This window comes from Trachypithecus francoisi, unplaced genomic scaffold (assembly GCF_009764315.1).
Source record: "Trachypithecus francoisi isolate TF-2019V2 unplaced genomic scaffold, Tfra_2.0 Contig00651, whole genome shotgun sequence".
Lineage (NCBI taxonomy): Eukaryota > Metazoa > Chordata > Mammalia > Primates > Cercopithecidae > Trachypithecus > Trachypithecus francoisi.
In genome coordinates this window covers 24039-39342 of record NW_022680796.1, presented here as the reverse complement: position 1 = coordinate 39342, position 15304 = coordinate 24039, and the positions used below count along the sequence as shown (strand labels likewise).

At 37.4% G+C, this 15304-nt stretch overlaps 1 pseudogene; it reads right to left on the bottom strand.

Annotated features, from left to right (window-relative positions):
- Window positions 1-1472: 1472 nt before the first annotated feature.
- On the bottom strand, window positions 1473-14641 carry LOC117087407 (annotated as a pseudogene).
- Between the last annotated feature and the right edge of the window lie 663 nt (window positions 14642-15304).

Below are 15304 nucleotides of genomic sequence, written 5' to 3'. Positions count from 1 at the left end.
AGGAGAAATTAAGGTTGCAGAAAGAAAGTTGCTGCCTTAAAAAATAGATAATTTTCTGATATATCTGGGTGGGCCTAAAGTAATTACAAAGGTTTTTCAAATGTGGAAGAGAGATTTAGCAGAGGTTGTGTCAGAGTGATGAAACAAGAGAAAGACTTGACCAGCCATTGCTGGCTTTGAAGATGCAAACAGAGGGCCAGGCGCCAAGGAATGCTGGCAGCTTCTAAAGTCAGAAAGGGCAAAACAACAGACTCTCTTCTACAGCCTCCAGAATGCCCTATGAACACCTTAATTTTAGCACAGTGAGATCCGTTTCAGACTTCTGATCTCAAGAACTGTAAGGTAATAAATTTGTGTGGCTTTTAAGCCACTAAGTTGTGGTAATGTATTACAATAGCAATGGGAAACTAATAAAAGTGGTTTTAAAACATGATCATAAATTCTCTGACACTTGTCCCACTAAGTGTATGTCCCTCCTCTGAACAGGGTGGGCCTCTGTGACTGCCTCAATGAATAGAATTAAACAAGTCATGCTGCAAGACTTCTTCGGCTACACTAAAAACAGCCCTCTTGGGACACTTGCTTTTGGAACCCTGAGCTATGATGTAAGAAATACATCTACCCTGAGGCCACCACCCTAGAAAAACCACAGAGAGAGAGGAAAAAGAAAGAGAGAGAGAGAGCACAAGCGAGCGAGCATAAGAGAGAGAGTGTGCGTGATCGATCCCACGGCCCAGGTGTCTGAATCTTTTCAGCCTAGGTGCTAGTCATGAATGTAGAAGTCTTTGAACTATACTCAATCATAATTTGATTGTACACCTAAAAATAATTAAGAGCATAATTGGACTGTTTGTAACACAAAGGATAAATGCTTGAGGTGATGGATACTCCATTTACCCTGAGATTATTAAGCACTGCATGCCTGTATCAAAATATTTCATTTACCACAGAACTACATATAAATACTGTGTACCCACAAAAACACTTTTAAAAGGAAATGAAAAAAAGGAACTTTGAGATGATTAGCCCTTGCCATGTCTAATAACAACTATGTGAAAGACCACAGGCAAAAAATGCCCGGCTGAGCCCTTCCTAAATGGCCGACCCAATATCAAGAACAAAATAAGTAGTTACCTTAAGCTGCTAAGTTTTGGGAGTAATTTGTTAAATAGCAACAAATAACATGCTCAACAATATATGCTAAGGAATTATCTTTTTCTTTTTTTTTTTTTTTTTTTTTTTTTTTGTTGAGACGGAGTCTTGCTCTGTCGCCCAGGCTGGAGTGCAGTGGCCGGATCTCAGCTCACTGCAAGCTCCACCTCCCGGGTTTACGCCATTCTCTCGCCTCAGCCTCCCGAGTAGCTGGGACTACAGGCGCCCGCCACCTCGCCCGGCTAATTTTTTGTATTTTTTTAGTAGAGACGGGGTTTCACCGTGTTAGCCAGGATGGTCTCGATCTCCTGACCTCGTGATCCGCCCGTCTCGGCCTCCCAAAGTGCTGGGATTACAGGCTTGAGCCACCGCGCCCGGCCGGAATTATCTTTTTCATTACTTAAAATTAAACTCAGAAGTACTTTTTTCAGTCATTTATGGAACGACAACCTCTGTCATTCCACATGTTTTGAACGTGCCAACATTGCCCAAATATCACCTCACATTAGCACCTACCTTGATACCAAAAGTGAATACTGTCATTATGATTTTAATAGGAGAGCCAGGCATAACTTCATTGAGCTGAATATACTCCAACGCCTGCTGGACTATCAGGAATGTCATCGACAATTTTACTGGCATTCATGTCATTTCGGTAGTCACAAAGAAAAGAGGATTCCAGGGGACAACAATCTGTAAAAAACTCTTTGATCAGTTCACTGGTGTTTTCCCTAGTGTATGGATTAGGAAAGGCAATGACAGCAATAGTGGCTGCAACAATAATGATTTCCAGAAGGCGATACTTTCCAAATTTGGTGGACTTGCGTCGATGACACCAGGCAATATTTGCCCTAATGAAAAAGGCTCCCCAAAGCCCTCCAAATACCCCTAGGAGAATAAAAGGAAACAGCTCAAAAAGGTACCATGGTGTGTGGTACTCCACATAAAAAAGGACCAGATGGCTGTACCAAATGGATTGATGGACCTCAAAACAAATGCAGCCACTAAAGCAGCAGAAAAATGATCTCCATAAAGTTTTGAGAGGAAAATAATAGCTAACCAAAAAAAAAAAAAAAGAAAAATTAATGGTATCACATTATAAGATGTTTCTGATATATCATAAATTGAATGGTAAATATCCTAGCTTTAAATTCTGCTGTAGTTAGAATTTATACACAATGGATTTTACTGTAATAAGAAAAACTGATGTTATTATTACTTTTGGAGATGGTGATCATCATTACAAATTCACAGTACCAATTATAAATGTCTAATAAATGTTTAGAATATCTAGCACTGTTTTATTTTCAAAATGAGTTTCACATTCATTTGAATCCCTAAACTTTAATCCCTAAACTACTGTTACCAAGACATCTCAGCTATACTTCAGCCTCTGCCTACAAATCACTTTTTGGAAACAGTGGTGGAAACAAATTGCATCAGCACTCAGATTTCATTCTGCTGCAACTTTCCAGAAGATCATTAAATTACTCAATTCAATTAAGCCAGGTGAGAAACAGCATACTACTCATCTTACCGCAAATATACACCTTTTAGATCTAAAATTCAGCTAAAATAAAATTTTAAAAATATATCCGTATGTCATCATGTAAAAAATACACATGTAACATCCTAAGTTCTAGAATATTCTTTGTAGATCATAGTAAATTAATCATTTAAATGTTGTAATGCCACAAATAAAAATCTCTGATTTTCTTCAATGTATCTCTACTTAGAAGGTTGATTTTACTAAGTTATTTGATAATCATACTTTCATAATTTAAACTTCCCAATCTTGGTAATATATTAGTTTTAATAACTTGACTTCTTAGTAACTTTACACAGATCCTACTGCAGTAACTATCACTTCTTTTCTACTACAGCTCAAATATATTTGCATCACAATCCAGAGGATTTGCTATACGACTATGTATTAACCAATACAAAAGCTTCTTGAAACAATACTGCACTTAATTATTTCTTGCTGCAATGTGTTGAGGGTGGATCCATTTAATGTGTATGCAATCATCTAATATGTGATTAATTCTATAATTAAATGAACTGGAAACATTTTGCTATATCAATTATTAATTCACCTTGAGACAAAGCAAGACTTACCTCTGCTTGACCTATGATTAATTCTGCCCATGTTTTCCACTGTGGACATTTATCCCTCTCTTCAAATGTTGTTTCATTAGATCCCCAACAGCACTGTTCGTGGTTGTACCACAACGCACTAAGGCAAATGCCTTCCTTTAGGTCAGTCATCCAATCGGCAGCAATGTCTATTAATCCGGCCAACGCCCCTGTAAAAATATGTTGGGGACGGTAAAAAAAAAAAAAAGTCAATTTTTTTGGGAGTCGAGAACAATCTAGTTAGAAGGCAAGTGGAAAGCAGGAGACTCCTAAATAAAGGGTCATTTACGAACTATATATAAATTTAAGATCTTCAAATTTTAGTTATAAACATATTTTAAAACTGTAAACAGTTTTTTTTACAATAAAATTGCTATTTTTGTTTGGAATTTTAAAAAGTTACATCATTCAAATTAATTGTGATCGGAAAAACAGTGTTTAAAAGATACTAAAATATCTTCAAAAGACAACTACTTGGCAGGAGGTTCACAAATCTAATTTTCAATCGATAATTAACAGACTTATGAATGATGTCAATCTCATTAAAATTTAACATCCATTAGAAATAATTCCTGAAACTCACAGAAGTAATATTTATATTTCTCTTAAATTACAGAAAACCATACATCAAGATTATTTTACAGGGAGAATATAAAAAATTCACAAATTTATGGTCAAATCTGGGTCCTTCTTATATAAAAAGATCAGTGGGTTACATACACAGAGGCCATAAAATTATTATGTATGCCAATGAGAATTATCAGTACTTTATTCTCTACAAAAATTTTTAATTTTTGTGGTCTTCTGAACATAATCTGTCATCATGGAAGCTGAAAGTGATTATAACAGTGCTTAATATTTGTTTTCAGGTCCTTAACAGCTCTTTCTTAAAATCTCACACATTGAAACTTTGTGGCCATGCTGCATAGCATGATGAAGGGGATAGGTCTTGAGCTAGAAGGCTTTAATTCAAATCCTGGTTTAGCCATTTACTAAGCTGTATGACCTCAGTCAGACTAAGTTACTTTTCTTCTGCTTCAGTCTCCTCATCTGTAAAATGGCGATAATGACAGCACTGGTATCATAGGATGCCATGAGGTTTAAATATATGTAAACTTTTCAGAACAGTGCACAACACATAGGAGGCACTCAATAAATATTGGCTATTTATTATGCTGTTAACATCAAAAGATACTTTATTGGTCACCTGATCCAAACCACTTATTTTACAGATATAGAAACTGAGCCCAGAAAGATCAACCAAGCTGGATAAACACTTAAAGTGACAGAGCCAAGACTAGACTTGGAAGCCTCCTGCCTCCTAGTCTTATATTTAAGAAGATTTTTTGAAGAAGATAAACAAATGCTTTTTAAAATACAACAGTATGTGGAAAAAAATTGAGGAAAGGAAGGAAGAACGATTTATACTTCTGTTAACTAAAAAAGGATTTCTAGAAAAATTTTCTTTACCTGATGCCAATCCTGTTAGTGTTACTACTAGCCATCCTGACCACGCATCATACAAACTTTTTGTCATTTCCCATGCTGATTCTTTCTTTTTGCTGTTGATCTGAAATTAGAAATGTTTATGCTTCATTTTTCCAACTATGAATAGAAGCCACAATTCTAGAATCTAGCAATTTTTCTCATTTACCATACATAGAACAGTAAATTCTGAACTAGTCTCTGGCAAAATCACTACATTACAGACAGTTGTTATACCTGTAAACCAGACTACATGTCTTTACCCAAGATCTGCTTTTACTTTTTATTAAAAAAGTTTTTTTCTTTTAATAAACGAGGCAGGGCCTCGTTATGTTGGCTAGGATGGTCTCGAACTTCTGAGCTCAAATGATCCACCTGCCTCCGGCTCCCAAAGTGCTGGGATTACAGGTGTGAGCCACCGTGCCCAGCCAAGATCTGCATTTTAATAAGAACCTTGAGATTTGAGTACAAAGGGTCCACAAGCTATATAAAATCTGATCTAGATTGTTTTAAATTGAATCAAATTTGAACTTCAGTTGGTACACATAACTATCTTTTACATATGTCTTCTATAAGACAATATGGTTTGAATTATCAGTCATTCTCTGGTCCTAGCAGTTAAGTAGATTATAATGTTCTTCAAAAGACAGGATCTGTGTATAATAATACCATGTCCATAAATACAATGTATTATAGAATAATCATGTGGACAAACGGACTCCCCAAAACTTATAGGCTTTTTAATATGCAGGTTTGGAGAGCTCCGATCCCACTGGTAGAATCCGGAGGCTCTTTCTTTACTGTGTAAGCCAAAAGTGTCCTCTACTGAATATAGTGTAGGAAGTTAGGAGATTAACAAGAGTAATAGATTTGATCCAGATCTCACTACACTAAAACACAAGAAGGTAAGTCTCACCTCTCTTACTAAGAATGTACTTCTAAACCTAAATTCCTTACTAGTCAACACCTCTCTTCTGTTCTACTAGGATTGTTGCTTTAAAAAGCCGTATCTTCGGATGGGCACAGTGGCTCACGCTTGTAATCCCAACACTTTGGGAGGCCGAGGCGGGTGGATCACGAGGTCAGGAGTTCGAGACCAGTCTGGCCAACACAGCGAAACCCCCATCTCTACTAAAAATACAAAACTTAGCTGGGTGTGGTGGTGGGTGTCTGTAATCCCAGCTACTTGGGAAGCTGAGGCAAGAGAATCACTTGAACCCGGGAGGTGGAGGTGGCAGTGAGCTGAGATCATGCCATTGCACTCCAGCCTGGGCAATAGAGCTAGACTCCACCTCAAAAAAAAAGCCATATTTTCAGCCCAGGACTTCAGTGCTCAACTGTTCTGAAGGAGGGCTACAGCTGGAATTCAATGACCCAGTCTATTTCAAGCATCGGGTCTGTTTGAAGTCACAATGCCCCACTAAAATGACACAGTAAGTTCTAAGTTGAACAAGGCAATTTTATCCCTTCTACCCTATAAGCAACTAAACACAGATATTAACCATTCTTTAGAATTAGAAGTAGGTTATTTCTTTCAAAAATAATCACTAAACTCCATGTTGCTTTTCCTCAATAAAAATAAATAATGTGTAAGAAAACATGATAACATTAAGCCGTTTTCAGACTGAGTCACTGCTGTTTTCTTTATATAACTGCTTGCACAGCACCACAGTCAGTCACTTAAATAGTTGCTTGATGGAGTGTACCAAGTAAAAAAGATATATGTACAGAGAATTCAATCATCACCATTCCTAAAATCTGAAAATCATTTAAATATTCATCAATACAGCATCAGATAAATAAATTGCAGTATACCTATGTAATGAAAAATTCTGCAGCAATTTAAAAAGGATGAGATACATGTAGTATTATGCAGGAAAAAAGCAAGATGGCTAAAAGTATGCTAAAAGACAGGAATATAAATATTCATGCTTATATTTTTAAAAATCAGAAGATAAACCATAAAGGTATAAATGCAAATTATTATAAGGGGAAGAAGACAATGGGTTGGATGGGACAGAGAAAGAAACTAGACTTCTTTGAACATACCTGCTTTGTACATTTAACTTTGAACCATGGAAATACTTCATATATGTATAATAAAACAAAACTAAATCTAAAAAGCAAACCTTAAAAATTGAAATAAAGTTAAATGAATCGAAGGTGCATCTAACTGGTAACATAACGCCACAGAAGAAACTATTCCAAGGGACTTTACAACAAAGTAATTTGTAGGTGTAACTGTGGTGGAATAAATAAAGGATAGGCCAGACGAAGTGGCTCATGCCTGGCTTTGGAAAGCAAAGGCAGGAGAACGGTTTGAGGCCAGAAGTTTCAGACCAGCCTGGGTAACACAGGAAGACCCAGTCTCTTTAAAAAAAAAAAAAAAAAAGGCCAGACGCAGTGGCTCACGCCTGTAATCCCAGCACTTTGGGAGGCCGAGACGGGGGGATCACGAGGTCAGGAGATCGAGACCATCCTGGATAACACAGTGAAACCCCGTCTCTACTAAAAACACAAAATATTAGCCGGGCGTGCCGGCGGGCACCTGTAGTCCCAGCTACTAGGGAGACTGAGGCAGGAGAAGAATGGTGTGACCCCGGGAGGCGGAGCTTGCAGTGAGCTGAGATCGCACCACTGCACTCCAGCCTGGGAGACAGCAAGACTCTGTCTCAAAAAAAAAAAAAAAAAATTAGCCAGGCATGGTGGTGTGCACCTGCAGTCTCAGCTACCCGGGAGGCTGGAGGCAGATTACCTAATATATTTCAGTAGGTATATTGTTGGAGATGGTGTTGGTACTGTTATTCTGACAATGTTGTATGTGTGTATTATGGGGTAAATGAAATGACTATGCTTGTGATGTTCAGGTTTTTGGCATGACTTAAAGGAAAAGCAAATTTAAGAACTAGAGGTTTAGCCCCATAGTCATGAATTCAAATTAGAAGAGTCATAAACACTTAGGAGGCTAGAAACAATAGCCAACCCAGAAGCAACAAGTATCACCTATTGCCCAGATTGTACCTATATTATATTTTCCTTCAATGGAATCAGAGAGCTCCTTGGCGAAATGGCTGATTCCAGGTTTGCTGCAGGAAATGTTTATGATGAATCAGGATTAGGATTAGGATTATCTAAGGACATGACAAAGGACACAGATAGCAAACTAAATAAGCTCCCACTAATCTAAAATGGAATAACATGAACATCAATAAGAATAATAACAGTGATGATTAAAACACAAATATGCTTAAAACCATGAGTCCATGAAGACACAGAAACAAACAACAACCAAACAAGCAAAAAATCTCATTGGTCAACTTTGAGGATGCTAAGGAACCTAGTATTTCAAGGTATCTCCCTTTCCTGTACCATCTTACTTCAGGGAATCCAAATGGTTGATGTGGGGTAAACTCTCTATAGAAATATGCAAGCTAATATATAAAAAAGGAACAACAATTAAACTGCTACCATTTGGTAAAATACTGAAATAGTAACATTTGAAAGTACAGAATGTCAACTTGCTTCAAAATAATCTGGGGTAGGAAGGCTACAAGTATAACAAAGAAGTCACGGAAAAGAAGAATTAGGTTGGGTATGTGTACTGACGTAGAAAGACTTTAAAATTTAATGTAAGTCAGGCACAGTAGCTCCCATTTGTAATCCCAGCACTTTGCAAGGCCGAGACAGGCAGATCACTTGAGGCCAGGAGTTTGAGACTACCCTGGCCAATATGGTGAAAACCCATCTCTACTGAAACTACAAAAATTAGCCAGGTGGGTGGTGCACACCTGTAATCCCAGCTACTTGGGAGGCTGAAGTGTGAGAATTGCTTGAGCCTGGAAGGCAGAGGTTGCAGTAAGTCGACATCATACCACTGCACTTCATCACACCACTGCACCTCAGCCTGGGTGACAGAGCAAGACTCTAACCAAAAAAAAAAAAAAAAGTTTTAAGAACAATAGTAAGAGTATAAATGTGTGGAATTTTCCAGCTTTAAAAATGTTTGTTTATATAAGCATGGATCAAAATGTCGAAAAATATTTGATTGGTCTAGATGATTAATAAAATTAGCTAGGACACATATTGGCTACTTCATATATTGCTATATTATTTGCAATGCTTTTAAAGACTGTAGACCAACCATTAACATACTCAGAGAAAAAAGTGTTTTTGTTTGTTTTGAAGGATGACAGGGTCTTGCTCTATCCAGGTTGGAGGGCACTGAGGCAATCATAACTCACTGTAATCTTGAACTCCCAGGCTCAAGGGATCCTCCTGTCTCAGCTTCCCGAGTAGCTAGGACTACAGGCACAAGACTCTATACCCAGCTAGTTTTTCTTTTGTTGTGTAGAGATAGAGTCTCCATATTTGCCCAGGCTGTCTCAAACTCCTGGGATCCAGCGATCCTCTGCCTCAGTCTTCCAAAGCACTGGGATTACAGGCATGAGCCACTATGATCAGCCTGTTTTGGTTTCCTTTGGTCGCAGTTTTCTCTAAAATTTTATGAACATAGTATCATGGATATTCTCCAGGTACTTTAAAATACACTTAAATCCCAACTCTATTTACCTAATGATCATACAAGACACAGGATTTATAGTGTGTCTGATCTAGGCACTTTGGATTAAAATAGTGATTTTCAAGGTACGGTCCACAGACACCTTGGAGGATCCCTGAGACCTTTTCACACTATAAATCCTGTGTCTTGTATGATTATTAGGTAAATACAATCACACTTAGAAGTATACATTCAGAGACATTATCAGTATTCAGGTTGGGATTTAAGTGTATTTTAAAGTGTGGTAGCTGGAGAGTATCCATGACACTATGTTCATAAAATATTAGAGAAAACTGAGACCAAACGAAACCAAAACAGGCTGGTCATGGTGGCTCATGCCTGTAATCCTAATACTTTAGAAGGTTGAGGCAGAGGATCGCTGGAAAATACTGTTTACAAAATAATACAAGACATTATGTGCCTTTTTCTCTGTGTTAATATTTTTACTGAAAATGCAAAACCAATGGCAAAACTGCTGGCTCCTTAGCAAAAATCAGGCAGTGGCACTCAAATGTACTGGCAGTGATTACATTTTTGACTGCCATGCTTCCCAGTAAAAATAAACAAACAAATAAATAAATAAATTAAATGCCAGTTTCAAATAAGAGCATCTTTGATGAAGGAGTAAAAACTGCTACTCTTCAATCACTGAGTCTTTTTAATATTTTGTGTGATGAAATAAGAACTATGCATAAGTAACTATGCATAACTACACATGTCTGCTGCATGTGGAAGTATGAGGTTATGTCCTAAAGAAAAGCACTTGTGTAATTTATTTGAGTTGCAAAATAAACTAGATGCTTACATGGAATACCATTTTTACTTGAAAGAGTGACATCAAATTATGCTTTTTCAAACTTGGGAATTTGACAGGTATTTTCTCAAAAATGAAACAAAGTAATCCTGTCACTTTTAAGTAAAAAAAAAAAAAAAAAAAAAAGTATTTGTTTCCAATGATAGAATTTGAGCTCTACAGTAAAAATTAGAATTTTAGAAAACTTGTATCTATCACTGTGAGTATAGGTTCCCAATACTTAGAGACTTTTCTGAAGAGATCAAAGGTAAAATTAACAAATGTGATTTTTAAAATATTGTATTATACAATAAAAGTGTCAACATGTAAAATATCCACATAAATCAGTGAATCAATATTTTCCAAATGATCACTGCCGAAATCATATATTCCAAGTTCAAGGTTCAAAATCAATGGATTTTAATGTAACAGAAGACAAAGTTCATTGACGCAGTTTCAAAGCACACCTTACAATTATCTTTAAGAAACTAACAACTGTCACTTTTGTGTAGTATCAAAGAAGAATATTTGCAATAATCTTAAAAGACTATTGAAATACTCAATAGCTTTTCCAACTATATTATCTGTGTATAAGGTTATATTTTCTTCATAAACTTCCATAAAAACAACATATAACATATTGAATGCAAAAGTAGATATGAGAATCCAGCAGTGTTTTATTAAGCCAGACAATAATGAGATTTATAACAAATATAGTGCAATGTCATTCTCTCACTGAATTTTTTTTGAAAATATATTTTTGTAAAACTGTTATTTATGTTAACATGTAATGGATTTTGTTACTGTTGTTTTAAAATGAATTAGTTTTTTTAAGAAGTCCTCAGTTTTAGTGTCTAATATGGTAAATATCCATTGATAAAAACCATGTAAACCAAGGCTTCTTGGGGGTCTTCAATATTTTTAAAGAGTTTCAAGGGGATCTGACACCAAAAAGTTTAAAAATCACTGGATTAAAGCACTGATCTCATGTACTGTATTTTTAGATATGCCCTAAAGGTATGTATCATCTGATGAACCTCAGAAGCTGTACCTTTCATACACAATATAGTGTAATTTCAAGTTCAGGTTTCACACACATGTATACATTAATATGGAAGCTTATAATTAATTTCTGTAAATAGTCATTTTCATTGACAAGTAAATTTCCAATACCAAAATTATATATGGCCTTTTGAGATTTGGGATTTTATTTTTCTGAAATATTTTCTACATTGAGAGGCTGAGGTCAGCGAATCACTTGAGGCCAGGAGTTTGAGACTAGCCTGGCCAACATGGCGAAATCCCATCTCTACTAAAAATACAAAAATTAACTTGGCACGATGGCACACACCTGTAATTCCAGCTACTTGGGAGGCTGAGTACAAGAATCGCTTGAACCTGGGAGGCAGAGGTTGCAGTGAGCCAAGATTGTACCACTGCACTCCAGTCTGGGCAACAGAATGAGACTTTGTCTCAAAAAATACACATTTTTTGTTTTATAAAAATGTATTTTGTATAAAAACTAGGCATATTGGCACACGTCTGTAGTCCCAGCTACTCAGGAGGCTGAGGCAGGAGAATCACTTGAACCCAGCAGGCGGAGGTTGCAGTGAGCCAAGATCACGCCACTGCACTCCAGCCTGGGCAAAAGAATGAGACTCCGTCTCAGATAAATAACTAAATATATAAATAAATAAAGTACTTTGGATTACATTAGCAGTAAGTCACGACCACAAACAAAAGGATCCAGAGAAATATCTCAGAATCGAATACTGGAAAAGGGGATAAAAGAAAACAGTAAAACCCCACAAAACTATCTGCCCCCAGTAGATTTCTTCTTTTTCAATAGGTAAGAGTTATGCAATGAGTTTCCTTTTTTTGCCTTAGCTTCTGGGCTGCTAAAAACCAGAAATCATGCTGACCTCCATATCTTGACCTTGGCTTGTTCTTTACCCCAACTCCTGTGCTGTATTTTTCCCTTTCCTTCTTATTTTGTCTTCCTACTGTATTTCCTTGTTTTTTTAGCTACCTGGAATCCTTTCTGGAAATATATGGGGCATAAGTAAACTTTAAAAAGTTAACACAGAAAAAGAAAAAATATTTATCACGTATGAAATGTAGAGATTTACTTATACTAAATGTAAACATATTTTGGCAGCCTGAGATCATTGGCAGAATACGTTACCAAATGATCTAATTATGCACTATATTTTCTTAAATTACTAAAAACACTTCCTCATATATGCCTTTCTCTGTCTTACATTTGTCTTGCACCCAACCAATAGTATGGAACTCACCATATGTACCAACACCTGGAATTGGTTCATCCAAAAGATCCAGTAAATGTGTAGAACTATTAATGCTGCCTCCATTTGTCATTGTATAATGAGTTCCTACAGAGGAAAAAAGGAAAGATGAATATGTTTTAGAAGAGACAAGGCCGGCCGTGGTGGCCCAAGCCTGTAATCCCAACACTTCGGGAGGCCGAGACGGGCGGATCACGAGGTCAGGAGATCGAGACCATCCTGGCGAACACAGTGAAACCCCGTCTCTACTAAAAATACAAAAAACTAGCCGGGCGAGGTGGCAGGCGCCTGTAGTCCCAGCTACTCCGGAGGCTGAGGCAGGAGAATGGCGTGAACCCGGGAGGCAGAGCTTGCAGTGAGCTGAGATCCGGCCACTGCACTCCAGCCTGGGCGACAGAGCAAGACTCCGTCTCAAAAAAAAAAAAAAAAAAAAAAAAAAAGAAGAGACAATAGTGAGCTATGTGACCTTCTGAGAAGTTCATTAAGTCATACAGAAATGATATCACTTGAAATCATTTCAATTAGGGAAAAATGCTAAGAAAAATTATCCTAAACTTGGAAATAAGGTCAAAAGATTATGGCATGTCCTTTTAAAGTCAAATTCAAATGTCAACACAATTAGCCTGCATAATAGTCACCTGATGCTCTGGAAAATTTTAAATGAAACCATTTACTACTGATTAGGGAATAGACTCTGTATAGAAAATGATTTGTAAAAGATATATTGAAAATAGTAATTTGTATCTGCTAAAATAAAAATGAATTCTGTCCAGTAGAAAAAATAACCCTTAGAGTTGTGGTTTTATTTGTTTTTGCCCTGCAAGAATTTGCTTTCTTTCACTGATGCTATCTATACACTTCAGTCTCATACATCCTCCTCTGAATCAGCCCTGTCATCAGGTTGATTCCCTCAGGAGAGTCAAATTAACTTGGCACATGTAACTATGTATCTTATAAGAGTATCACAGACTTGAGAAATGTATCAGGAAGGACATTAAAAGATAGCTCAAGAAAAAGAAATACAAGTGCCTTTAAATATGAAAATAAGGTGAATCTAACACATAAAAAGAAATGCAAATCAAATCCACAATATCATTTTCCTCTATCAGATTATAAAGATAAAGCGTGTGAATGCACTAAGTTAGCGAAGGTAGAAAGAAAGAGGTCCTATCACAAAATTAGTAGTTTAAGTATGAAATGGAATAATCCCTTTGGGAAGGTGAAAGCTAATAAAATTTAATATACACAGATGCTCTTCAATCGAGCAAGTTCACTTCTAAGTTTTTTTTTCTTGCAGCTACTCTTGCATAAATCCTTGAATAAACCCATAAATTATGCACAATGTGGGCAGAACATCTTACTATGTGCTACAGAAAGAAAACAAAAACATATTAATGCCAAAGTGCTTATAATCTAAAACAGGTTGGCAAAGAGCCAGAGAGTAAATATTTTAGGCTTTGGATGCCACACGGCTGCAACAACTCAATTCTGCCATAGCAGCACAAAACAAATCATAGATAATATGTACATGAATGAGTCTGAATGTGTTCCAATAAAACTTTATTTACAGAACAGGTGAAGGACAGGATTTGGCACATGGCTCATAGTCTGTCAATCCCTGATCTAAAGTGTGTACAGCAGACTTTATAACTGAAGACTTCTATTAAGAATTTTTTTATGTAAATAGCACTTTTCTATACAGTGTCAAAGACACAAAGATAATTTAAAAAAAAAAACTGTCCCCGACTTCCAGGTGCAATATATTATAATATTTTTATAATATAACAAATTATATTTCAAAACAAAGTTCAAATATTGAAGTTCCCAGGTTGCAATATTCTTTGACTACAATTTTAGTCATGTTACCTATATTTAATTGTTAAAAAGAAAAAAGTCGGTAGCACCTGAAACTAGGTGGGATTAATCTAAGAAAATTTCCTTAAAATGAATTTTAAATTGTAATTTGAAATTAATTAGGCTATGGTTTTACAATGAGAATTATACCTGTACATGCCATGTTAGATACGCTTAACACCTATTTCTGAAAGAAGAAACATATGATATGAGTATAATCTGTAAAAGACAATTTATATTACTCTTAGAAAAAGAGTTTTTGGGCCAGGTGCCATGGCTCATGCCTGTAATCCCAGGATTTTTGAAGGCCAAGATGGGTGGATTGCTTGAGCTCAGAAATTTGAAACCAGCTTGGGTAACATGGCAAAACTCCACCTCTACTAAAAATACAAAAAAATAAAAAATAAAACTGGGCATGGTGGTATGTGCCTGTAGTCCCAGTCACTCATTAGGCTAGGTTGGGAGAATTGCTTGAGCCCAGGTCAGTCGAGGTTGCAGTGAGCCATGATCATGCCACTGCATTTCAACCCAGGCCAGAGAGCAAGATGCTGTCGAAAGCATAGGGAGGGAAGGGAGGGGAGGGGAGGGGAGGGGAGGGGAGGGGAGGGGAGGGAAGGGAGGGGAAGGGAGGGGAAGGGAGGGGAAGGGAGGGGAAGGGAGGGGAAGGGAAGGGAGGGGAAGGGAAGGGTGGGGAAGGGAAGGGAGGGGAAGGAAGGGGAAGGGAAGGGAGGGGAAGGGAAGGGAGGGGAAGGGAGGGGAAGGGAGGGGAGGGGAGGGGAAGGGAGGGGAAGGGAGGGGAGGGGAAGGGAGGGGAAGGGAGGGGAAGGGAGGGGAAGGGAGGGGAAGGGAAGAGAGAAAAAAAAGTAAAGAGAAGGAAGGGAAGGGAGGGGAAGGGAGGGGAAGGGAGGGGAGGGAAGGGAGGGGAGGGGAAGGGAGCGAAGGAAGGGAGGGGAAGGGAGGGGGAGGGGAGGGAAGGGAAAAGGAGAACAGTTTAGAGTGTAAAAAACAGGCTTGGTAAGA